The following is a 27,653-nucleotide window of genomic DNA, read 5'->3' as shown; positions in this document are numbered from 1 at the left end:
ATTCCAGGAGATATCGTGCTTTTGGTAGACGATTCAGCACCCCGTAATTCATGGATAATCGGGAAAGTGATTCAAACCTTTCCAGACAAAAAAGGTTTTGTTCGACAGGTGCGACTCAAGACTAAGACCAATTTTTTGAATAGACCAATCACAAAAATTTGCCTTCTGCAGGAAGCAGATATTTGACATTTCCTTAAAAAAAAACAAAAAAAAAACTTTTTTGATCGGTCAATATATACATCGACACTGAACTATTTTAAACATTCTCTTTACACATTGATATGACTGAGTTAAAATCACTCATTGACATTAAAACATTAAGGGACTTTGCATAGACTCCTTTGAATGCAGACATTGATTGATGTATGTAAAAGGAAATTATTGTATTTGAGTTAAATGTTCATGTCTCCTATGTGTATTTATGAATGTAATTATTAAGATGATAATAATTAGGGGCTGGAATATAGGAGCCATGTAAACAATGTGTGTGATGTCATGTGACCGTGGGAAAATTTGGGAGTGTCATTAATTACATCAGAATTAAAGCACCTGCGGGGGGGGGGGCGAAGCCAAGGGAGGAAGGAAGGGGGGTGAGCGCGGGAAGCACGTATTTGTTTGTTGACCGTAAATTCATCCATTTTTTTGCCTTGATTCAAGAATGATCTTTTAAGGTTTTGTCATTAAATAAACTTCAAGATGCAAGATGATTGACGCGTCACAAGTTATTCCCACACTCAGCTCCTGCGGCTTTGGTTGGATTTTAGCCGCTACAGGGGATGGTTGTAGTTATTAGCAATGATAGAGTGGATTATAGTACAGTTAATTTTACATGTGAAATTTTTATAGCAAAAAAGTTATTGAATTTTTTTCATTTAATTGTCATTTTTTGCAACTCATATTAGACTGTACCAAAGTGCATTCATTTTCATACACACCTTTTCAATTATTATTATTATTATTATTTTTATAATAAAACACACCCGACTCTCATTTAACAAAATCTCTTTTTTTGTATAATCATTTGTTTCATAATGTACCTTAAAATAATTATTAATCAATTAAACAAACAAATAAATAAATAAACAAATAATCCATACTATAGCCTAACAGTGTAATATGTTTGATGTCCTGTGAGGTATTTCTGTGTAATTTTGTGTATTCCTTTGTACGGTTGGATCTTGGTCATGCACTTTTTAGACGGTCCCTTAGTGACTCCATCGCTATAAAGCGGCGGTAAGCAGCGTTTCTAAAAGATTTAAGTCCAGCAGGCTAACAGGAGAAGATATAAAAATACATTTATTTGTAATAGCTTCTCTGTCTACTAAGAAAGTAAGAAAATATGCGAATTGTCGTTTTTGGGTATTTATTTCTTTATAAACAGATGAGATAATCTTGAATGTGTGGCGAATGTCCAATATAAAACCAACTTCACCGCGGTTCAATACCATATAACACGAGTTTTATATTAAATATAAACTCATTATTCAAATATAAAGTCATTTCTGATAAAGAAATCACTCACTTTTATTTAGCAGCCCTTGTTGTGTGACATTAATATCACCGTTTCTGCCTGGAATTAAAGTTTATTAGTTTTTTTTTTTCCAGCAGAAACAAAATGAAGTCTGTGAGAGAAACACTTTCACTTGCTTAGAGTCATGTGTCGTTCAGGGAATCGACTCTTTGATCCGACACATTCGGATGAACTCTGTTTTGTTGTTATGAAGTTACACTACAAGTCCACTTTAATGATCGAGAAACAGAATAAAGGTTTTCTCACTAATAATAATCTCATTATTACGTTCATATTTTTATCTTAATGTGACACAGATCTGATTTTATAACTACTCGCCGTCCGCCAAAGCAAAACCCCAATCAGAATTTTTTTAAGAGAGCTCACACGAACCCATGAAATGTTTTAACCCTGATGGCGTGTGCAAATATCTATGTGCGCATGCGCGACGTTTCAAACACGCCCTGTAATTATGACCGCGATCCGACACTGATTTAATCAACAACTCTGAACTGAACAATGTGAATGTAATGTAAATGTTAAATTCTTTGGGGTAAAAAAGACAAAAGAAAGCAGCTGAGAAATATTTCATACATTATACTGATTTTTTTATTTTTTTTATTTGTTTTGCACATCTATAATCTGACCTACACTACCAGTCAATTAACAATTGTTAAAATAACAATTAAAATAACAATAAACTGTTGTTGATAAATAATAACATAATTTCATGTTATTTCATAATTTTGATAAAAATCAAAATTTTTGACTAGTATGGTGCCTGTATATGATATCACATTAGATTAGATTAGATTAGATTAGATTAGATTAGATTAGACACCAACTGTGCGGTACGGAAGCTGCTCTGTTGCTGAGCGTAAGGCACTGCAGCGGGTGGTAAAAACTGCCCAGTGTATTATAGGGACTCCACTTCCAGCCATTGAGGACATTCAAAAGAAACACTGTGTGCGTCGAGCACGCAGTATTCTTAAGGATTACTCTCACCCCGCCCACAAACTGTTTTCTCTCCTGCCTTCTGGTCGGCGCTTCAGGTGTCCCAGGTCAAGAATCAGCAGACTGAGGAACAGCTTCTTTCCCAGAGCTGTCTCCTTATTGAACTCTGCCCCTTACTGACACCTGCCCACCCCTCACACACCCCTATACCCTTCCCATTACACTATTAACACTTTACACTATTTAATATGGACTGCACTACAATGTACATACCTGTTTTAAAATACAAATATCCATGCACAATACATTTGTAAACTTCTGACTGAGTAGGCTATATATTCGTACATGTCTACTTGTAAATTCCTGTACATTCTGTACATGTCTACATTATGTTCATATCTATCTGTACATGTCTACTTGTAAATTCCTGTCTATAGAAAATAGCAACCTGTACATTATGTTCATATCTATTTGCAAATTCCTGACTATGGTAAATAACAACTTGTATATATTGTATATAAGTATAGTTACTAGCAATCTGTATATTATGCTCACATAATATCCTTTTGTAATAGTTACCCATACAGTAGCTTCTCCCTGCACATATCCCTTTTAAGTGTACAGTACTTAGAACTTATACCTTTATCCTGCACTTTCTGCTAATTGCACTTCTGGTTAGACCTAAACTGCATTTCGTTGCCTTGTACTTGTACATGTGTAATGACAATAAAGTTGAATCTAATCTAATCTAATCTAATCTAATCTAATCTAATCTAATCTAATCTAATTAGTGCTGAGGAAATAAACTTCAGTTTTGTTTAAATATTGAATATTTATTTAAACAAAATCTGATACCATTATAAAGCATATTATTGAACCGTGTATAACTTGTAAATAAATTATTAATTATTATTATTATTATTATTAATAATAATAATAATAATAATAATAATAATAACAATTATTATTATTATAATTAATTAATTAATTAATTAATTAATTAAAGATGTACAGATATTTATTCTTTTTACCGATTACTAGCCTATATAATACTAAGGATTTCCTGAATACATTAAAATGTAAATTATTATGTCCTTTTAATGTGACGTCTTCCTTGATATTAATAAAAAAAATTTATAAACACTTTTTCGAGCTCCTTTTTTTTCACACTCCAGCAAGACGCAATGACTTATGGGACATTTTTCATACTCATTTCCGGTGAAGTAAACTCCAGTTGTTCACACCGTTTGCAGATCCTTTAGAACTGAACGTTTTCGCTCCCTGCGGTTTGGAATCACACTTAACGTGGCTGAACACCTTGTGAAGTATACTTCCCAGGGTACTTCAGGCCGATTGAAGTGCACACTTGCTCTGAATGCGCGCTCCCTGGGCCGTATTCACGGGGGTGGGACTAAGAAACGCATCCTGATGGGGGAACCAACTTCGACACAACAGGAAGCAGCTGTTTATTCCTCATCGGCGGCGGAGTCAGGTAGGCACGCGCTGCTCGCTCTTAAATCAAAACCCTTCATGTACACAATTGTACAAACAGTCCCGTAATTAGAAACTAAACCCAAGTGGAAAAAAAGGATGCCAAGTGTATTAAATCCTAGAATGCCAAACCATACTAAAGTGTACATGCAGCCAGACTAATGATTAGTATACTTGCAATTTGCTATTTTGAAACAACTAATTTTATACTTAGTGCATTTAAATTGTAATTAAATTGAACAAAAGCACAATTTTATGTGTATTAAGTGTACTTTTGTGTGCTAAAGTGGAACAACTTTAAGTTCACAATTCAAATTTTATTTGTCACATACACAATCATACAGAGTACAATATGCAGTGAAATGATTTTGTGCGACCACAGAGTCGCGACGGCAGCCACCTAACCGGCGCCATCATAGAAAATAAGAAATAGGATACATTAGGATAACGAGGGTAAAAAAGCCCCTCCCAGACTGTCCTTCGAAAAGGGCAGTGTGCGATCAGGGGTAAAAAATACCTCAGCAACGAGCACATAAAAACATGTAACAAGACAAACATTGCAACGATGAGGGTACAGGGGATAGGAAATGTCCAATGTAGGCAAACAGCTCCAGTCCCTGCAGCTGAGAGCGCTGGTCCCGATTCCGCCTACCCACACTGAAGGGAATAAGCACACGAAGGCGTTGGATATGGGGAAGGTAGAGTGTCTATCTGTAGCTGTTATGTGTGTGCGTGTCAGTTTGTAAGCCTGTAACATCCCGTAATAGTCTGCGCCAGGTGTCCTTGAAGGAGGGGGGGAGTAGGATTTTAGAGCGTCTCGTTATCTTGGTCTTCGGGGAGTTAGTTATGTCTCTAGCCACGGCCTTGAAATGCAGTAGCTGGAAAGAAAAAGGGCAGCTGAAAAAGAAAAACATATTTTCCAGGTTTCGATCAATATCTGCCAATTTCACAGATATTTAATGTCCATCACTGGTCTCCAGGTCTGTCCAAATCACGTTGCATAGCTGCTAGTCTCACCAAGATGTTATCCAATTTGCGGTCCAGAACCACAGTCTGATTACTGACAGCCCTTGTCACCACTATTTCCCAGCCAGCCAGTCTCTTGGGGTTGAGACTGACTGCTTTTAAAATTTTTCGATATCCAAGTATCCCACCTAATCCAATCAGCAGAATCCCTGTTATCAGAGTTCCGAGTAGGTAGATATCTTCAACATCCTCCACAGACAGTGCGGCCAGGCACACAATGCGCCACTTCTCCCAACCGTCCATCGTGTATCCAGCAGCAAACGTCCTAGCAGGACAGGTAGGTTCCCCAGAACCCACATTTCTCATCGAGAAGATCGTGTCAATTGCATTCAGAGACTACTGGATCAAATCCATATTCCTTTTTATTTTCAAGAGCAAGGCGAAGAGAGTCTCTGAATAGTATTCACAAGACAGACAAGAGAAGCAAGCGGGGAGAGATAAGGGAGGGAGAGCAGATGCGACCGCCTTCGTCAAGAGCCAAAGTTGTTATCTACCTGCTTCTATCTACCTGCTGCTACCTAATGAAGTCACATGCCGGTTTCCTGACATTACTATCTGTCCCCAGGTCATAAGGAGACTGTTCTGATTTATGCTGGGTTAGCCCACTGTATAGCATTTCACTGTATTGTTTTATAGAATATTATACTATGTTATGTTATGTTATATTAGATTAGATATCATTGTTACATGTTTGTTTTACCACTAAATATTTTAAATATAACTAGTGGTTTAAAGATGTCAAATGTTTTAAAAGAAGTCAAATGTTTGTTTGTTTTATTACAGAGAAGTAGTCAAAGATGGCCTGCAGTAACATGTCTGGTAAGTTTTTGGATTGTAATTGGGCATATAATTTATTTTTTTATTTTTGCCATTTTTACCATTCATTTTTTACAAATGTCAAGGGTGTTGACAAGTTGACAGGCTGAGCATAGCGGTAGTATGTTATACTTAGTGGCAGAGTTTAAAAGCTGTCGAAGATCATAAACCACTGCAGTAGTCAACCGAAGTAATCCACAGCAAGGAAGGCCAAGCATATATCATCTAACATGATATAAAAAATTGTCTAAGCAAGTCAAGACGCCAAGACTTTGCATAGTGGTTTGATATTCATGTGGATGTATTGTGAAAACATCATATCATGCCATGGGGAAGGTAAGGCTTCTCTTGTGACAGTTAAGCTACTGATGGAGGAGAATCCACTATACAGAAGTGGCTGTATCTTTTCTCTTGAAGAATTTGTAGTCACTAAGTATTCGTCTTATAACACCTTATGATGACCACATGAATAATATTTATACAACAGAAAACAAAAATTTATTTAAATCAGATCACCTGCATTGGGCAATGATTACCTGCACTTTGGCAGATGCAATTTTCAGAATAGACGCTTTTTAATTTCTTTCTTTATTTTTTAAAATAAAAACCATTCAGGCAGTTAAATGGAGACATGACACAAGACTTGAAGCGAGATTTTACACAGAGCCAGGCAGAAGGCTGGTCAATGAGCAAACCGGATACTACAGGCAACTCCAAGATCCAAAAATAAAAACCAACCAATGGAGAATAAAAAAAGGTCAAAACATGAGTCAATCATAATACGGAATATAAATCTTTAATAATAGCAGTCATGATCAAACTGAGCTATTACTTTGCAGTGAGCATAAGTAAAGAGTCTGTTTATAAAGGGTGTGACTGATTTCAAAGAGGTGTTTATGAGCAAACTCAGGTGAATGTGACTGTATAGTGCAGTGTTTGTAACCGTAGTCCATGGTGGTCATATCTGTGGGCTGTGATTTGTTTTGGAGTTTGAGGTAGATTTTGGCCATATTATAACAAAGTAGAATATGCCCCTGCCCATGCATCATGAAGGAAACATCTAAGGTAATGTACCGGTATCTATTGAAATCACCACATTGTTCAACGTGAAGTATTGTATGAACCATGCTGGAATATATTAATGTTAAATATTGCAAATGCCCTTTCCAGTTTTAACTTTGAACAAGATTTACAGTAATGCTAAGTAAATTAATATGATAATTGAATGAATGTGTTATTTTTGAGTGTCAACTTTTATTTTATGATTGCAGGGGGCATGGACTTTCTCTCAGAAGTAAGGATTGTGCTGTTGGGTGGTAGGACTGCAGGGAAAAGTACAGCTGGAAACACCATCCTGGGAAAAGAGGACTTTGACTTACGAGGAAGTGCACAGTGTGTTAAGAGACAGAGTGAAATAGCTGGGAGAAAGATCACTGTGGTTGAAGCTCCAGGATGGCAGAGGAATAAAGCTATAAAGCAGGTGCTCAGGCAGGAGATTGTGCTCAGTGTGTCCATGTGTCCTCCAGGTCCACACGCTGTACTGCTGGTTATGCGGTTGGACTGCAGTTCATGGGAGAGTGAAAAAGACATGTTAAAAGGATGTATGATGCTCCTCACCGAAAGAGTCTGGAGTCACGTTATAGTTCTGTTCACCTTTGAGGAATGGCGAAGAGATCAAACCATAGAGGAGTATATAGCATGTCAAGGGAAGGCCCTTCAGTGGCTGGTTAAGAAATGTGGAAACAGATATCATGTTTTCAACTATGAAAACAGAAATGATAACACACAGGTCACAGAACTGCTGGAGAAGATAGAGAGGATGGTGGCAGGAAACAGCGGCTGCCATTTGGAAATAGACCCAAAGATCTTACAAGATGTGAGATGGAGGAAGGAAGAAGAGGAAAGGAGAGCAACAGTGAGGAGAATAAGAGGATCACATCAGAAAGAATATATTAGAAGTCACATGTGTAAGTCATTTCGTTAAGGCGTTCATATTTCTTTAACAAAAATAAAAGTCATTTTTTAATTAATAAAATATTTTTCTTGCTGGCATATTGAATTGGCATAGAAAGAATAAATCTCTTCTGGACATGCTTTTCTGCATATGGGACATACAATCACTTAAAGGATTATTAGGAACCATACTAATATGGTGTTTGACCCCCTTTTGCCTTCAGAACTGCCTTAATTCTATTTGGCATTGATTCAACAAGGTGCTGAAAGAATTCCTTAGAAATGTTGGCCCATATTGATAGGATAGCATCTTGCAGTTGATGGAGATTTGTGAGATGCACATCCAGGGCACGAAGCTCCCGTTCCACCACATCCTAAAGATGCTCTATTGGGTTGAGATCTGGTGACTGGGGGCAATTTTAGTACAGTGAACTCATTGTTATGTTAAAGAAACCAATTTGAAATTATTCGAGCTTTGTGACATGGTGGATTATCCTGCTGGAAGTAGCCATCAAAGGAGGGGTACATGGTGGTCATAAAGGGATGGACATTGTCAGAAACAATGCTCAGGTAGCTCGTGGCATTTAAACGATGCCCAATTGGCACTAAGGGGCCTAAAGTGTGCCAAGAAAACATCCCCCACACCATTACACCACCACCACCAGCATGCACAGTGGTAACAAGGCATGAGGGATCCATGTTCTCATTCTGTTTACGCCAAATTCTGACTCCATCATATGAATTGTCTCAACAGAAATCGAAGCTCATCAGACAATGCAATATTTTTCCAGTCTTCAACCGTCCAATTTTGGTGAGCTCGTGCAAATTTTAGCCTCTTTTTCCTATTTGTAGTGGAGATGAGTGGTACCTGGTGGGGTCTTCTGCTGTTGTAGCCCATCTGCTTCAAGGTTGTACTTGTTGTGGCTTCACAAATGCTTTGCTCCATACCTCGGTTGTAACGAGTGGTTATTTCATTCAAAGTTGCTCTTCTATCAGCTTGAATCAGTTGACCCATTCTCCTCTGACCTCTAGCATCAACAAGGCATTTTCGTCCACAGGACTGCCGCATACTGGATGTTTTTCCCTTTTCACGCCATTCTTTGTATACCCTAGAAATGGTTGTGTGTGAAAATCCCAGTAACTGAGCAGATTGTGAAATACTCAGACCGGCCCGTCTGGCACCAACAACCATGCCACGCTCAAAATTGCTTAAATCACCTTTCTTTCCCATTCTCACATTCAGTTTGGAGTTCAGGAGATTGTCTTGACCAGGACCACACCCCTAAATGCATTGAAACCACTGCCATGTGATTGGTTGATTAGATAATTGCATAAGTGAGAAATTGAACAGGTGTTCCTAATAATCCTTTAGGTGAGTGTAAAGTGGCATGCAAATAATTTTTAAAAATAAGATTAGTAGAGTAAGTAAAAAAAGAACCGAACTTCAAATGACATTAAGTTAAGGAGCATTCCTTTTCACATTTTAAACAAGATTAGTGCATTGTTTTAGTTTAGTGTATTGTTTTAGTTTTTTTTAATATCTAAGTAAAAGAAGCATGGTGGCATAGTGGTTAGCACTGTGGCCTCACACCTCCAGGGTCGAGGGTTCGACTCCCTCATGTCCTTGTGCGCAGGGTATGCTATTTCTCCCTGTGCTTGGCAGGTTTCCTTCCACTGTCCAAAGACGTGCAGGTTAGGCTAAATGGTTTTCCATTGTATTTGTGTGTCCTGTGATGGATGGGCACCATCCAGGTTGTGACCTCCCTTGTTCCCAAATACCCTCGGATAAGCTCCAGGCCCCCCTGCAACCCTCTACAGGATACGCAGTATAGAAAATGAAAAAAGCGAAGAAGCACAATGCAAAAAAAAAAAAAAAAAAGCACCCCAAAAGATTCGAAAACTGCACAAATTAAAATTGGTTAGGTTTGTTAGCTTGTTCACAATCATCACCAGATATAGCATTTTGTTGAAGTTTTATAAATACTATGACTCCTTAAACCTTCTCCCCACAATCAAGAGAAATGGGCTCCTCAAAGCAACTGCGTAGCACTCTGAGAAGGACAATAATTGATGGCCACAATGCAGGAGAAGCCTATAAGAGAAGATCATAGTTATTAAAAGAATGAATCAATTGCAGTTAACAGGAACGGTGGGGTTTAAGTTGCAGTCTGGAAGACCCAAAAACTTTGAAGGACCTGAATATTTAGCAAAATCTGATTTGAATAGATTCCAGCTAAATTTGAAGGCGAACATCACAAATACAAAAATAAAAACATACAAAAAGAGAATTTTTGTACAACAGGATAATGATCCTAAGCACGCCACAATATACTCAATGCGTTAATTCAGGGGGCTCAAGATGAAAGATTTGCATGACCCTCACAGTCCCCTGACCAAAACATCATCGCAAATCTGTGGGTAGACCTCAGACGAGCAGTGCAATCAGGACAGCCAGGGAATCTCACAGGACTTTTAAAAGTAAAAATTGGCTAAAATCTCCAAACAAGAATTAGGACTCAGACCTGGCTACAAAAAGCACTTACAAGGTGTTCCTAATTGCTGACCATGCAGTGTGACCAACTTTTGATATACCACAGTACAGTTATGTTTTATTAATTCAAATACAAATTATTACAAAGACTCAATGTCTTTTTTTTCTGTTCTACAGATCTATATCATCTCTCAGAAGTGAGAATTGTGCTGCTGGGTTATAGGAATGCTGGAAAAAGTTCATCAGGAAATACCATCCTGGGCACTGAAAAATTTGGGTTAGACCAGAGTGACCAGAGTGTGAAGAGACAAGGATTAGTAGCAGGAAGGAACCTCACTGTGGTTGAAGCTCCAGGGTGGCAGAGAAATAAAAGTTGGAAAAACATCACTACTGGTTTACTTGAAGAGATTGTACTCAGCATGTCCATGTGTCCTCCAGGTCCACACGCTGTACTGCTGATTGTGAGTTTAGACTTCGCCTTTGAGGAAAAACAGAGAAAATCTTTAGTTCATTACCTGAGCCTTCTCAATGTGAGTGTCTGGAGTCACACTATGGTGCTCTTTACATTTGGAGACTCTTTAGGAGACACAACCATAGAGAGACACATTGAGAGCGAAGGACGGGCTCTTCAGTGGCTGGTTGAAAAATGTGGAAACAGATATCATGTTTTTAACAACAAAGACAGAAATGACAACACTCAGGTTTTAGAGTTGCTGGAGAAGATAGAAGAGATGGTGGCAGTAAACAAAGGCCATATTTGGAACTGGACCCAAACTTATTAAGAAACATTAGAAAGCAGAAGTGGAGGAGACCAGAAAAAGGAACGGTACCAAAACATTTGATTACATGTTATTCATCGATTCATGTATAATTCATATGCAATTTATGAATTTATTTAACGTTGTCATATTAATTTCTTTAAGTATTAACTTAGTATCATAGTTGTCATCAGGTGAGACAACCTCTATAAATGTGATAACCTGGTGATTCAGTACATTCAGGTTGTCAGCTGACTTAATTTTATTGCTTCATAACGTTGCTGAGTCTTGACCTGAGCAACTGAAGTGCCTCCAGAGACTTGTACAGTGGACACTATGCATGATGGGAGCATCGCTTCATGCGCTTCCCTTCCTACCGTGACACCCCAGGTATTTTTAGTTATATTTATCGCTGAGGTAGATCTGTGCATCAAGACTATAGCAATGAATGTAAAGATTAAATGGATCCATGAGTACAGAATGATTTAAGATTCAGAGAACTTTATTAATCCCAGAGGGAAATTGCTTAAATAAATATTAAATGTAGATAATAAATAAAGATGTGGCCATTAAAAATGTGTGCCGCAAGCATCATTGGGGAATTTAAATAAATGTGTTGTGCTTCACTAAATATCTGCCAGATGGCGCATGGAAGGACTTATCTAAAAGCCGGACCAAGTACAACGAAGAGTTGTATATCATTAGTTATTAGATCTAATTAGATCTTTCATGATAATTGTGTGTATATGTGCTTCATATTATTTTCATAAGGATAAAATGAGATGCCCAAATTCGTGCTTTAAAATTCATAATAAGTTTCTTATATAGTTTTTGTAATGTCTTAACAGGGACAAAACAATGAAAGACATGGCAATGCCTTGTTTTAAATGGTCCTTAATAAAATTAATTTAATTTCCTAATAGTAGGCTACCTTATCATCTGATAGTGTTAACTATGCGAATGTCCTGATTCGTAAATATGTCAACATATCTTATTTAAAACGTAAAAATGTGTCGCCATCATCAGAAGACATGAATGAACAATATATTATATATTATAATATAATTTATATATATATATATATATATATATATTCAGCAAAAAAAGAAACGTCCTCTGACTTTTAACTGTTTTTACGTTCAGTAAACTTAATGTGTAAATATTTGTATGAACACTAAAAGAGTCAACACCATAAGAAATAAACAAAAAATGTTTCCCAATGTGTCCCTGAATGAAGGGAGGCTCAAAATCAAAAGTACCAGTCAGTATCTGGTGTGGCCACCAGCTGCTTGAAGTATGCAGTGCATCTCCTCCTCATGGACTGCCTATTGCGGACAGTCTGAGCACTGATGGAGGGATTGTGTGTTCCTGGTGTGACTCGGGCAGTTGTTGTGGCCATCCTGTACCTGTCACGCAGGTGTGATATTCGGATGTACCGATCCTGTGCTGGTGTTGTTACACGTGGTCTTCCACTGCGAGGATGTTCAGCTGTCCTTTCTGTCTCCCTGTAGCGCCGTCTTAGGCGTCTCACGGCGATTTATCGCCCTAGCCACATCAGCAGTCCTCATGCCTCCCTGCAGCATGCCTAATGCACGTTCACGCAGATGAGCAGGGACAGCGTTTCTTTTTTTACTGAGTATATATCTATGTATTTAAAGAAGCAAGTGTTTAAATACACAAGCGCCATCTAGTGGAAATTAAATAAATCTTTGTGTCAGCAAACACAAGTCTGATACCTGAGGGAAGTTATTCACATCATGACAGAAGCAGGGTGGAAACTCTATCAGACGAGGACAATTCTATCCATCTGGATGTGTTTCCCTTCATATGATGAACATAATTAAAAGGATAAAACTGAGCTAATTCACTTGTGGTGTGGAAACAAATCAGTAGCAACAGTCTGATAGGTGTGGAAACCTCTTTACTTAGAGAATATAAGAAAAACAGTACAGTATCGGACAGTATCTAAATAAAAAAAAAACATATGTGCCATAATAGAGACTCATCAGATACAGTCCCTACAATAATAATAATAATAATAATAATAATAATGCGAGATAGTTTGCATTTAATGCCATGATATCAGCTCGCTAGGTTACAAAATCACATCTGAATAAACCCAAACTGAGCATAAAATTAATCAATATACAATTAAAATATCCTTTGGAAAAGTACCAAAGAAAACGATTCCATTTGTAAAAAAAAAAAATATATATATATATATATATATATAATGTGTAGAATGATCAAAAAATACAACGCATGTTATGATGAGTTTCTTTTTTTTTTTAAGGCGCGTGCAATTCTCCGTCTCTTTCATTCCGGGGATTAAAACCGGGTCTTTCCCGCCCTCTGTGGAGTCTCAGTGGTACGCGCATAACCTCTGTCGGGCAAGCCTTGCTCTGAATGCGCGCGCACTGCGCCGTTTTACCAGGGGTGGGGAAACTCATCTCAATGGGGGAACCAACTTCCACACAACACCAGGGTTTCTGAAGAATTTAGCTCCAGCGGGATTTAATGGGAGAAGATCTAAAATAGATTAATTTGTAATCGGTTCTCTGTGTTTTTTTTTTGTATGTTTATTTCTTGATGAACAGAAGATAGAATCTCGAATCTTTGGCGAAGGTCAACATCACCGCGATAAAAGGAAGCGCCTGTCTGTTCCTCATCGGCGGCGGAGTCAGGTAGGCACGCGCTGCTCGCGGTCTCCATGTTTAAAAAAAAAAAAAAAAAAAAAATTACGATCGCGTTTAAATTAAAACCTTAAATGTACAAAATTTACAACCGTACCGTAATTGGAAACTAAACCCAAGTGAAAAGAAGTATGCTAAGTATATTAAATCCTAGAATGCCAAAGTATACTAAAGTGTATAAGTGTACTTGCTCCAGACTTGCTATTTTGGAACAACTAATTTTGGACTAAGTGCATTCACTTAGTTGTAATCAAATTGTACAAAAGCACAATTTTAAGTGTATTAGGTTTATGGCACTTTATGCCATTTATACACTTAAAACATAAGGGCTGTGCGTGTACTAACGTACATACCTGACAGTAATTACTAAAATTAAAGTATATATTTAATGTATTATAAGTACATTAAAGCTATTTTTACTGTGTTACAAATACATGTTTAATATACTATGAGTATATTCTTGTTGCAGCAGTAGCATGCTGTTATACTTTTGGTCAATTCCAAATACTAACAAAAGTACACTTTGTGGTTAATACAAGTATTCCTTACAGGTGTTCCGGGAAATTCAGTTTCCCTACGTTTCCCCGGTCAGATTCGAATCATGACGTCACTCGCTACCAAACGCTAAGAAGGCGAACGAGGATTTTAACAGTTTTTCTCTCGTTTTAAAGTGTTTTTACGAACTTTGTGAATTAAACAGATAACCTACACAAAATAATCGAGTGTCTTTTCGCTATTTTTGTATATTTAAAGATAATTCAGCCGTTTTAAGCCGCTGCAAAAGACTGGTTTGCTGGGCAGGTACTGACATCACGACTACTTTTATTACACGTACATTAGCTGTGTGATGATAGATGTGTTACTGATTTATTCTAAATATATTTAAGGTTATACTTTGTAATTTATTATACTCAAGGGTAGCGTGTCTACTCGTGATAACCACCATACTCATTTTTTACCCACTCAAACATCCAGTTCTATGGTGTACAAACACACAGGTACAGGAATTATAGGACACCACACTCTTGGTTATTCATATTATTCACATCTATCTATCTATCTATCTATCTATCTATCTATCTATCTATCTTAGCACCCACATATGATGGGGAAACATGATATCCCGAAATCCATGATATACTGTATTGATATCCATGATAAAAGAGACATTCATAACTGGCACAACACTTATTATAATAGCATTTTTACATTAAATAATGTATCTGAATTGGTTATTTTTCTTTAATTTCACAAAATATGAAAACTTGAAGTTTATTACAAATGTTAACTGGGTGAATTGATTTTCAGGAGTCTCTTTTAAAAATAGTGTTTTTTAAAAAACATCATCTCACTGTATTACCTAAGCACACATGTCTCTGAGGCAATTTCAGACATCCCTGATACTTCCACAGCCAGTAGGAGGAGGGAAACCGATTTTCCTGATGCCCAGGAAAATACGTTTCCCATACCTAAATTGAAAGACAGTGTTTTTTAAACATTTTGTGCATATTGTGTTACCTGTGCCCCATGTATACATGTCTTTGAGGCAATTTCAGACATCCCTGATACTTCCACAGCTAGTAGGGAGGGGGAAACCGATTTTCCTGATGATCAGGAAAATATGTTTCTCATACTTCAATTGAAAGACAGTGTTTTTTTTTATATATATTTTGTGCATTGTCTTACCTGTGCCCCATGTACACATGTCTCTGAGTCAGTTTCAGACATCCCTGATACTTCCAAAGCCAGTAGGAGGAGGGAAACAGATTTTCCTGATGCACAGGAAAATATGTTTCCCCCCTCTCCATACTGTGAAAGTATCAGAGATATCTGAAATTGCCTCAGAGACATGTGTACATGCGGAAAAGATAACACAATGCACAGTTGATGTGATTTTGTTTATCTTTCAGATTGCCTGCAGTGCCTGCGACAGGTGGATTCACATGTTTTGAAGTGGAAACCCACGAACGGATGTGGACTTATTTTGTGCGCAGTGTGAAGTTGTAAGACTGTTTTAACAGATTAGGACCCCCCAATTACTTTGTAATTGATGTATTATTTGAATTTAAAATTTGTTTATTTAATTAAAAGTTTGCTTGTTTTCCTTTTTCTTTTTTAATTTATTTTTTACATTTTTAAAAAGTTTAATTTCACAATCTGAAAGGTATATTTATGTTTAGCACACAGACCTGACCTTTGCATTTAAAAATAGCAGCTGACTGTTGGCAGTGTTGTGGTTGTTACTTAATTGCCTAATACCATTTACAAATGGTATCAAATCCAAATAACAAATAGCCAGTATTGTTCTTTATTGTATAAAATAAATCACAAATCAAAAAAACATTGAATTAGAAGGTGTGTCCATCCTTTTGACTGGTACTGTACATAAATACATACTGTGTGTGTGTGTGTGTGTGTGTTCAGTTCTTCTGTGTTACTTTGTCACATTCGCTTTTCTATTTTCAAGCAGAACCTGACATGCAAATATTATTTTGGAATATAAGACATGTGTGCCTGTAGCAAAGATTAAATATTGATCAGAATGTTTTTTAAAAACACTTAAAAACACTTAAAAATCAATTGAAGTATGGGAAACATATTTTCCTGGGCATCAGGAAAATCTGTTTTCCTATTCCTACTGGCTGTGGAAGTATCATGGATGTCTAAAATTGTCTCAGAGACATGTATACATGGGGCACAGGTAACACAATGCACAAAATGTTTTCAAAAACATTGTCTTTCAATTAAAGTATGGGAAACATATTTTCCTGGGCATCAGGAAAATGGGTTTCCCTCCTCCTACTGGCTTTGGAAGTATCATGGATGTCAGAAATTACCCCAGAGACATGTGTGCCAGTAGCAAAGATAAAATAGTGATCAGAATGGTTTAAAAAACACTGTCTTTTCAATTAAAGTATGGGAAACATATTTTCCTGGCAATCAGGAAAATCGGTTTCCCTCCTCCTACTGGCTGTAGAAGTATCATGGATGTCTGAAATTGCCTCAGAGACATGTGTACATGGGGCACAGGTAAGACAATGCACAAAATATATAAAAAAAAAAACACTGTCTTTCAATTGAAGTATGGGAAACACTTTTTTTCCCTGATCATCAGGAAAATCGGTTTCCCCCTCCCTACTAGAGATCGACCGATATGGGTTTTTTTTATAACCGATGCCGATGCCGATGTTTAGAGGTCAGGGTCAGCCGATAGCCGATATGTGCTGCCGATTTTTTTGGCTGATTTTTAGGGCCGATATCTTGAAGTTTTCCCTTTCATTTGCATGCTAAAAGGTCACACTAATAACGAGTGGATGCACAACATTTCTAAACTTAACATAATTTATTGAACACTGACTTATAAATAAAACGGGTAATTAAAACATTTATGTAAATGATTCACAGTTTTTTTATGAGCATTTATCTAGCAGAATTTTTCAAGTTTGTTGGAACATGAATAAACTTAAATGTACATTTAAATAAAATAAATACAACATAAATAAAAGAAATAAAAATCAATTAAACTGAAAAATATAAAAATAAAAACTAATATATAGAAAAACATAATAAAAAAAATTATAATGACGTGCCGAAACACTAGCAACTAGGGCTGCACGATTTGGGAAAAATGTCACATTGCGATTATTAAGGTCAAAATTGCGATTTACGATTGCGATACGATAAACAAGTGGTATGACTCAACTTGCTTGTTAGCAAGGAAAATGCACTTACATTACTAATAATGCTGAAATTTAAATTTCTCAACTGAGATATAGTGTACAGTGCAATCTAGAAACTAGAAATGAACAATGTTTTCTAATTAAAACAAAATTGTACAAATTTAAATAACAGTAACATCTTTACATTATTGAATTAAATTACATTAAATTAACTTTTAAATTAAATTAGAAAGTCAGAAGTACAGATAAATAAAACAAATACCTATTTAAAAAAAATATTTTTACATTTTGTCCCAAAACAGGGACATTTAAGGAGGATGTAACATATACTTTATTGGTATTTTTATCAAATCACTCACCATTTTTAATCTAATGATGAAAAAGAGATTAAAGGAAAGAAAAGTGTCCTTTAAACATATTAATTTTAGAGTCATGCTAATAATCATGAAAATAATTTAAATGAGACATTTCTAGTGTTCTTTGTGACACAGATTTCTACACTGTATTTCCATTTATTCTTAAATAAATCTGTTAATACCTGTCCTCTCTAACGTACAGTTAAGTAGCTTTAAATATGAAAAGATTAAATTAATTTAACTTACCGATGTTAAATTTTTTTACACCGCTTTGGCGATGATCGTGCCATTGTCTGTTGCGACTGCGACCAAACCATCCTTACAGAGGTCCCATGCAGCCAGTTCCTCTCTTAAACCCGCGGCTACAGTGTGTTCTCTCCGGTGTGATCGTCAGGGAAATACGATGTTTGCAGGCAACGGCTTTTCAGTTCAAACTCATTGTGCGCGGTTAGGCTAATATATGTCTCGGTCGTCCTGCTTGACCAAAGGTCCGTAGGAGTTAAAAAGAATTTCACTGCAGTTATTTCAAGTTCAACATCGCTACGTCACTTACTGAGACTTACAAACGCATCTTTAATAATGTGTTGTTTTGTTCTGCTCACACTGGGTTGTGCTTTGTTTGGTCTTTTTACTGCTCTTGGCTTTTACCGCCATGCATTTATCATACTTTTCTGTGTTGCTTCAGGTGCTGATATAAATTTGTCGTGTTGCCACCTGATGTAGCGACTTTAGTTTTGCCAATTTTGCGCAGTACCTCTTTCTGCTTAGTGTACGATATCCTGAAACCAAAATATCGCCAAATAACAGAGCTTGCATTTTTTCTGGGCACAAGTTCAGCGTCGGTCTCTTCTGTATCCATTTTCTTCCGTCTCCACACTGCGCTGCGGAAAGTCACGTGACCACCAGCATGCGCGCTACACAAGACTGACTGGTTATTTTTTATTTTTGATATAAGAAATGGCCATACAGCTCTTAGAATGAATGTCTTGTTACGTCCGCGAACGCATTTGTTTATTTATTATAATCGCAACATTTGCTGTAATGTAATCGCATAGGCTGACATTGCGATTGCGATATGATTAATCGTGCAGCACTACTAGCAACCAGCAACATTTGTGTTCGGTATAAATGACACAGAACATCTGAAGTGCATTCTAGTGCATTGAAGTTTTGGCTTGGGGTCCTTCACACACGGCAGCAGCACATTCCACCGCATCAATAACATGGGACTGCCCGCGGATGTGCCTGACTTTAAATCGGCGCTACTAAACAAGGATATCGGCCGATGCCGATATATTAAAAAATGACAAATATCGGCGCGATATATCGGTCGACCTCTACTCCCTACTAGCTGTGGAAGTATCAGGGATGTCTGAAATTGCCTCAAAGACATGTATACATGGGGCACAGGTAACACAATATGCACAAAATGTTTAAAAAACACTGTCTTTCAATTTAGGTATGGGAAACATATTTTTCTGGGCATCAGAAAAATCGGTTTCCCTCCTCCTACTGGCTGTGGAAGTATAAGGGATGTCTGAAATTGCCTTAGAGACACGTGTGCTTAGGTAATACAGTGAGATGATGTTTTTTAAAAAACACTATTTTTAACAAGAGACTCCTGGAAATCAGTTCACCCAATTAACATTTGTAATAAACTTTAAGTTTTTATATTTTGTGAAATTAAAGAAAAATAACCAATTCAGATACATTATTTAATGTAAAAATGCTATTATAATAAGTGCTGTGCCAATTATGTATGTCTGTTTTATCATGGATATCCAAACAGGATATCATGTTTCCCCATCATATGTGGGTGCTAAGGTAGGTAGGTAGGTAGGTAGGTAGGTAGATAGATAGATAGATAGATAGATAGATAGATAGATAGATAGATAGATAGATAGATGTGAATAAGATGAATAACTATGTCCTGTGGTGTCCTATAATTGTTGTACCTGTGTGTTTGATATGTACACCATAGAACTGGATGTTTGAGTGGGTAAAAAATGAGTATGGTGGTTATCACGAGTAGACACGCTACCCTTGAGTATAATAAATTACAAAGTATAACCTTAAATATATTTAGAATAAATCAGTATCACATCTATCATCACACAGCTAATGTACTAAAAGTAGTCGTGATGTCAGTACTGGTCCAGCAAACCAGTCTTTTGCAGCGGCTTAAAACGTCTGAATTATCTTCAAATATACAAAAAAAAAGCAAAAGACACTCGATTATTTTGTGTAGGTTATCTGTTTAATTCACAAAGTTCGTAAAAAACACTTTAAAACGAGAGAAAAACTGTTAAAATCCTCGTTCGCCTTCTCAGGGTTTGGTAGCGAGTGACGTCATGATTCGAATCTGCGCGCGCACTGCGCGCGACCGGGGAAACGTAGGGAAACTGAATTTCCCGGAACACCCGGAGCAGCCGAAAGACATACATACAAACAACATAATATAGTACACACAATCTTCTATAATACTGTATTGCAAATTTGTTACCAGTACACTAAAGGTGTTTAGACTCATTTATGCTGAATGCATTTTCTACACTATGTTTTTGAAACACATTACATCAGTTATTATGAGGCAGATAAATACACATGAATAGGTATATTTAAATTTAAATGAAAATATACTGAGACTACCTTATATAAAAAAATTAGTATTCTAATAAATACTTTCTGTATATTGTTATAATGATTTTTGAGCATTTTTTTTAATATGCCAAAAATTGAAAAACAAAGTTTAAATAAGTGTGCTTTAAAAAACTACACTCATCTTTTACTTAAAGTATGTTTTCCTATATAATATTTTTTTATTTTGAAGTATGTTTAAAGTTTAAAAAGCATGATGTTTGTATACCTTTTATATGTTATCTGATGGTACAACTTTTTTGTTAGTATATTTGCAATGTACAATCAAAGGTTTGAATATATTTTTTTCACTAAGGCGTCCATCACTTCCTTGCATGCTGCTTTCTCTTTCTTTGACGCAGGCTTACTGTATGTTGGCGTTTCGTTGTCTCCGCCTTTGTCTTTTCTTCTTGAGCTTGTCTTTGGCCCTAATACCAGAGCGACTTTCTATCTACCTTGTGCAACCTAATTAAGTCACATGCGGTTTTTTGACGTTACACTTTGTCCACAGGTCAAAGGGATGGTTCTCTGATTTATGCTGGTTTAGCCTGCCATATAGCATTCCTCTGTATTGTGTTATGTTATCTAGCACAATGCATCATTTCATTGCATGCTGCTTTCTTTTTCTTTGACGCAGGCTTATGTTGACGTTTTTTTGTCTTTGCCTTTTCTCCCTCTGAGCTTGGCTTTGGCCCTAAAACCAGAGCGACTTTCTATCTACCTGGTGCTACCTAATGAAATCACATGCCGGTTTCCCTGCGTTACACTCTGTCCCAAGGTCATATGGAAACTGTTCTGATTCATTCAGCATATGTCTGTTTTGTGTTTTAGCCCGCTATACAGTATAGCATTCCTCTGTATTGTGTTATGATATATAATTCAATTTTAATTCAAATTTAATTTGTCACATACACAGTCATACACAGTACGTATGCAGTGAAATGCTTAGATGACTGCCCATGACCTTAAAATAAAAGACTTTTAATAGAAAATAAATCTGAAAAGAAAAATAGAAAGTAAATTTAACTAAGAAGGAATAACATATCTGTATAGTACAAAATATACAATATAAGCAAAATATATGAAATATATAAGAAAAATAAGAGAGACAGCTGTACAATATAGAAAATATAGAATTTATGAAATTTTTGTATGGGAATGAAGTTGAATTTAAATAGAAATGCCCAGGGGGTGTGTAAATATGCCTGAAAGTATTATAATTCACATATTTAAAGTGACTATGTGCATCAGGGAAACAGAATGTCCAGGGGGTGTGCAAATATGCCTGAAAAATACATATTTAAGGTCATTTATAAGTGTAAGTAACTAATGTTTACGAATGTGCAGTGGCCACTAGTGTCAATGAATGTCCGAAATGTCCAGAGTGAGTGCAAGAAACATATGTGTGGATGTGCAAAATGGATCAGTACTGTGTGGTGTACTGATTAAGAGACCGTATCGCCTGCGGGAAGAAGTCTCTCTGTGTTGGTCTTCAGGGAGCGGAATCGCTTTCCTGACCTCAACAGAGAGAACAGTTCATTGCTGGGATGGCTGTCTGTAGTCTGTCAAGCGTCTGAGGTGGAAGAGACGCTGCGGGGCCTTTTCCACCACGGTGTTGATGTGACAGGACCATGTTAGGTCCTGCATGATGTGGACACAGAGGTATCTGAATCTGTCCACTCTCTCCACTGGGCTTTTGTTGAAGACGGGAGTCTGGTAGTTCCTCTCCTGCTTTGTACTAAAGTCCACTATCAACTCTTTTGTCTTGCTGACGTTTAGAAGAAGACTGTTCCTCTGGCACCAGTTCTCCAGATTTTCAATCTCCTCCAGGTAGACCGTCTCATCGTTGTCAGTGATCAGGCCCACCAGGATGGTGTCATCAGCAAACTTGATCATGGTATGGAGTTGGTAGAGGCTACGCAGTTGTCCGTGTACAATGAGTACAGCAGGGGGCTAAGAACACAACCCTGGGGGCTCTAGTGTTAAGAGTGAGGGAGGCTGAGACATGTCAGCCCATCTTTACTGCCTGTGGTCTAGCAGTCAGGAAATTAAAGATCCACTGACGCAAAGATGAGCTGAGTCCTAGGTGCTCCAGCTTGGTGGTGAGTGTGGAGGGAATTATGGTAATTAAAAAAAAAGCATTTTAACATGATTCCCCCTTCTAGTTTCCAGGTGAGTGAGCAAGATGAGAGGAGATGGAGATGAGAGATAGCGTCATCTGTAGAGCGGTTTGAATGGTAAACAAACTGTAATGGGTCCAGTGTGTCAGGTAGTGAGGAGATGATGAAGTCGCTGAGCAGCCGTTCAAAGCACTTCATCACTACTGAGGTGAGGGCTACAGGACGATAGTCATTGAGAGAAGCAGGATGGGGTTTCTTTGGAACAGGAACAATGATAGAACATAGACTCTTTGAAGCATGTGGGTATCATCAACTGAGATAAGTAACTTTGTAGAGGTTGAATATCTCTGTGAACACAGGTGCTACAGTAGCTGGTCTGCTCAGGCTCTGAGGACTCGCGTTTCCGGTGCTGGCAGTGTCTTCCTGTCTCCAGCTGTTAACGCCGCTAGCATTAGCATTACTAGCATCTTTAGCGGAAGCCTCGAAGCGAGCATAGAAGGTGTTCAGCTTATCTGCCAGAGTCACGTCTGCGTTCGTCATACCAGATGTTGGTGCTTTATAGTCTGTTATTGTCCTTATTCCTTGCCACAGGCTCCTAGAGTCACTCTGTTGGAGCTGTGACTCTAGTTTTCTCCAAAAGCGCTGCTTCACCTCCTTCACCGCTTTGTGCACGTTGTATGACGCAGCCTTGTACAAGTCCATGTCACTCGACGTAAGTCCCGCGTTATAGGCAGCGGTGCGAGATCTCAAAGAGTCTTGGATGGTTTTATAAATGCACAGCTTCTGTTTGGGAAACGTTTTGATGGGCGAAGCTTACCAGTATCGGGTCCTTCCATTTGGTCTAGCTCACCCCGCACATTAGACGACTGGCTGATTCTGGCTTAGTCTCAGGAGCTAGCGCTTCGACATCGGGATGTCGTCCTAGCTCATCTTCGTTCCTTAGGATTGAGATTCAACGCCATAAAAGCTTTCTCTTTTCTGCTCAGAACCGCCAGGGCAGACTGTGCATGCGGTGCTTGAATAAGCTAGCGCACAGGACGAGTTCCTGGCCCTCAAGGCGATTTACATTCCAGGGCACATGGGAGCCCTGGAACCTTTACGCACTAGAAGAACTTATGCCCTCAAGGTAAGGGTATTTGAAAGTTGTGCATGGCGAAACACGTAGACCCAGTCCACTGCCGAATTGTTTCAGTACTGGAGCTCTGCAAGAAGAGCCAGGCTTATGCCCTAGTACCCTCAGAATGTACGTAGCCGCTATTTTGGCTTGTCATGTTCTGACTGATGGGGTCTAGTTGACACCTTCCAAACCACTAGAGTCAGTGCCTGTCGGCTTCTGACCCCCCAAGATGGTTTTTCTTATAGCTACTTCTTTTAACACTAGAAGCGCCGAGCACCGATCATTTTGACCGCAATGGGGAAAAAAAAAAAATACTTCACACTCGATCAAAAGATCTGTGAGCTTAATCACCCTGCATGCTTACATTTTTAAAATCGCACTAGTAAAAGCCAGTATAAAGCCATTTTGCTCTTATTTACGTGAAATTGCTGACAGCTGCGCGGCGGTCATGCCGTTTTCTGCTTTTTCCAACCGGCAATCTCATTTCTCTTAGCAGATGGCGCAAGGGATCGCACATACTATCTATGCGTCATTTAGTGTGTATATGTAACTATCTCAGGTTTCATTCTATATATGCAGTTTATATATATTCCCCTGTGAATAATTTATTTTAGGGATTTAGCTATACTTAATTTTATAACGTTTTGGGAAAATTCATTAGTTCATTCATTCTGCTGCGTTTGAATAAATCAGATCAGATCTACCACAGCAGATAATAAACTATGCTATGTTATAACCGAAGCAAGCACAATGATTCTGCTTAGTTTCGTTCGGTGTTGCTATTAGTTTTATTGAAACAAAAACTAATACCATTATAAAATATATAATGTATTGATACGTTTATAAATTATCGAAAATGATTTGATTAATTTACAAGATGTACAGAGATTTATTTTATTTATTTATTTATTTTTTACAAATTACAAGCCTATCTAATACTAAGGGTTTCTAAATTAAGTTGAAATGTAAATTATTGTGTCCTATTTATATGATGTCCTCGAAATGATTATAATAAATATATAAATACATTTTCAAGTTCACTGTTTTCACACTCCAGCGATATGACTGATTATTTTTCATGCCCTTTACCGCTAAAGTGAAGATCTGTTGTTCACTAGTTCCCTACAGCGCTACAGTTCGCTACTCTGTGCAGTTGTGTGTGCATGGAGAGTTTGTGTATGTACTGTATGTGCGCGAGTCTCATAGGTGTGTACGGAAAGTTTGTGTATGTATGTGTGCGCATCTCATAGGTATGTAGTTTATTTACAGTAATTCATTAAAAAAAAGTGTCTACTTTATAAACAGCTTAGTATATTGTGCCCCTGCTGCCTTTTTTTCGTTTTCTGGTGCGCACATAGCTCCTTTACCTCCTTCTTATTGTCACATTCATGCACTGTTTATATAGAATATGTGCATTAATTGCCGCCAGGTCTAGGAGGATGTAAAACACAGCCACAGGCCAGCGCCGGGTGCCCTTTCTTTACTCTCTCTACTGAATACAGCCGCGCCATTTCATCCATAACATCAACGCCAACTTTAGTGCTGTTGTAGTAGGAAATTGTTTTAGGCCATTTGTTTCTTTTCGCCATTATCAGTTGCAACTGCCTGATGCATTGTGCTCAGAACGCATACGTTTTTCTTTCGTTTTGCCTGGTAAATCGTGAGCCTTATATTTTTTCCTTTCCCCAGGAAAGGCTCCACAATACGCATTACAACAGTGTCTGATAACCGCTGACCAGCCGCCCTACTGTCGTCTTTCCCTAGATAGGAAATTGCGTTCAACATGTATTTTGTTTCAACATCAGCGGCCACCCAGAACTTGATACCAAACTTATTTGGTTTATTGGCCATGTACTGCGTGAATTTGCGCGCTTTAGTAGGGAACCCCCAACCGCACCCCACCCCCCGCGCTTAGCACTCTGTTAACATGCAAGGTTTCGTTCAACAACTGGCACTTCCAGCAGACCTCATTATTCTGTTGTCTAGAGAATGAAGCCTATTGAACTTGGTCATTTTTAAATGCTTTTACTGTATGTAAATAAATAAATAAATAGCTTGAATGGAGAAACAAAATTCCTTAACGACCATTATTGTAACACATATGTACATATCAGAAATAAAAATACTTATGTTTTAATTTAATCCAATAAACACAAAAATATGACAAAATGGTCATCTCTAAGCTTTTATATTTTATTGATCAGATGATTTGTTTTCTTTTTGGGGCATTAGATTTCAGTGTGTCCACGCTGTAAGGTGTAAATGTGTAAATTTAACTAAGGTAAATGAAGCATGTCTTGAAACATAATGCAATAATGCAGATCAAACATAATACACCTGTCCATAAATAAAAAGTAATATTTAGACCTTTATGCAAAATATATTTCACTTAAATACACAGATTAAAACGAGGAAAGAATGGTGATGTGGACAAATGGAAGCAGGAAGGAAACAGAGACATCAGTTTGCGTTATTTTACAAAATCTGAATATATTCAGTAAATGTATGAATTATACTCAAAGTATCAAATCCAACCATAAAGCCTGATTAAATTGGTACCATCTAACATTTTATTTTCTAATTATTTTATGTTTTGCTGGCGAAATACATTTTAGGCAGAGACGTCAGCTCGGTCTTTGTTATTTTGTTTCAAAACCCCCAATACAGCCAATTACCCCATCAGCGAAACCGGTTTTTATAACTTCACATCTATTGTGAATGAAAGGTGAGAAGAGGCATTACAGTAACTGGGGGGCTGTGGGTGTTCGACTTGGAGCGCGCTGTCGCGTTGTATTCAGCGAGTAGACTATATATTTGTGTGTTGCATTTTAGGGGGACTATGTCTGCAGTTTTATCGATACATCTGCTCATATCTGTGCGCGCGTTTATTAGTCTTTTGATCAACAGCACTTACTTTTACTTTGCAAAAGGCAGTGTTTATTGGTTATTGTATATTTAAAGTGCATACACAAACTCATCATGAAAGATCTTTTTTTTTTTACCTGAAAAACAAACTACTCATGCACACACACATAAAACACTTGCATACACATATATGAAACAGTCACACATACATATATACTACTAACTGCTCAAACAACTACATATGAAATGCGCGCACATATACACAAACTCTCCGTACACACATACCTATGAGACCCGCGCACATACACACCCACCTCTCCGTGCACACACAATTTCTTTTGCATGTTTGTCACACAAAATGTTTCTGATCATCAAACACATTTAACTATTAGTCAAAGATAACACAAGTAAACACAAAATGCAGTTTTTAAATGATGGTTTTTATTATTTAGGGAGAAAAAAAATCCAAACCTATATGGCCCTGTGTGAAAAAGTAATTGCTCCCTGAACCTAATAACTGGTTGGGCCACCCTTAGCAGCAATAACTGCAATCAAGCGTTTGCGATAACTTGCAACGAGTCTTTTACAGCGCTCTGGAGGAATTTTGGCCCACTCATCTTTGCAGAATTGTTGTAATTCAGCTTTATTTGAGGGTTTTCTAGCATGAACCGCCTTTTTAAGGTCATGCCACAACATCCCAATAGGATTCAGGTCAGGACTTTGACTAGGCCACTCCAAAGTCTTCATTTTGTTTTTCTTCAGCCATTCAGAGGTGGATTTGCTGGTGTGTTTTGGGTCATTGTCCTGCTGCAGCACCCAAAATCGCTTCAGCTTGAGTTGACGAACAGATGGCCGGACATTCTTCTTCAGGATTTTTTGGTAGACAGTAGAATTCATGGTTCCATCTATCACAGCAAGCCTTCCAGGTCCTGAAGCAGCAAAACAACCCCAGACCATCACACTACCACCACCATATTTTACTGTTGGTATGATGTTCTTTTTCTGAAATGCTGTGTTACTTTTACGCCAGATGTAACAGGACACGCACCTTCCAAAAAGTTAAACTTTTGTCTCGTCGGTCCACAAGGTATTTTCCCAAAAGTCTTTGCAATCATTGAGATGTTTTTTAGCAAAATTGAGACGAGCCTTAATGTTCTCTGCCATGCAGGCCGTTTTTGCCCAGTCT

General features: G+C 37.7%; 1 protein-coding gene and 1 pseudogene across 1 annotated transcript in view; one reads left to right on the top strand and one right to left on the bottom strand.

The window, feature by feature from the left end:
- LOC128511928 (NLR family CARD domain-containing protein 3-like) overlaps positions 1-1,626 on the bottom strand; it is a 35,566-nt gene extending 33,940 nt beyond the window's left edge. Inside the window, exon 1 of the mRNA XM_053484977.1 lies at positions 1,523-1,626. The gene's annotated coding sequence lies outside the window, so the exon portion shown is untranslated. The remainder of the gene's footprint in view (positions 1-1,522) is intronic.
- Positions 1,627-3,768: 2,142 nt separating this feature from the next.
- LOC128511927 (GTPase IMAP family member 8-like) overlaps positions 3,769-27,653 on the top strand; it is a 28,652-nt pseudogene continuing 4,767 nt past the window's right edge.

The sequence above is a fragment of the Clarias gariepinus genome, chromosome 24 (genome assembly GCF_024256425.1).
Source record: "Clarias gariepinus isolate MV-2021 ecotype Netherlands chromosome 24, CGAR_prim_01v2, whole genome shotgun sequence".
Taxonomy (NCBI): domain Eukaryota; kingdom Metazoa; phylum Chordata; class Actinopteri; order Siluriformes; family Clariidae; genus Clarias; species Clarias gariepinus.
Note: the sequence above shows the minus strand (reverse complement) of the source record. Positions and strands in the feature narration are given on the sequence as shown.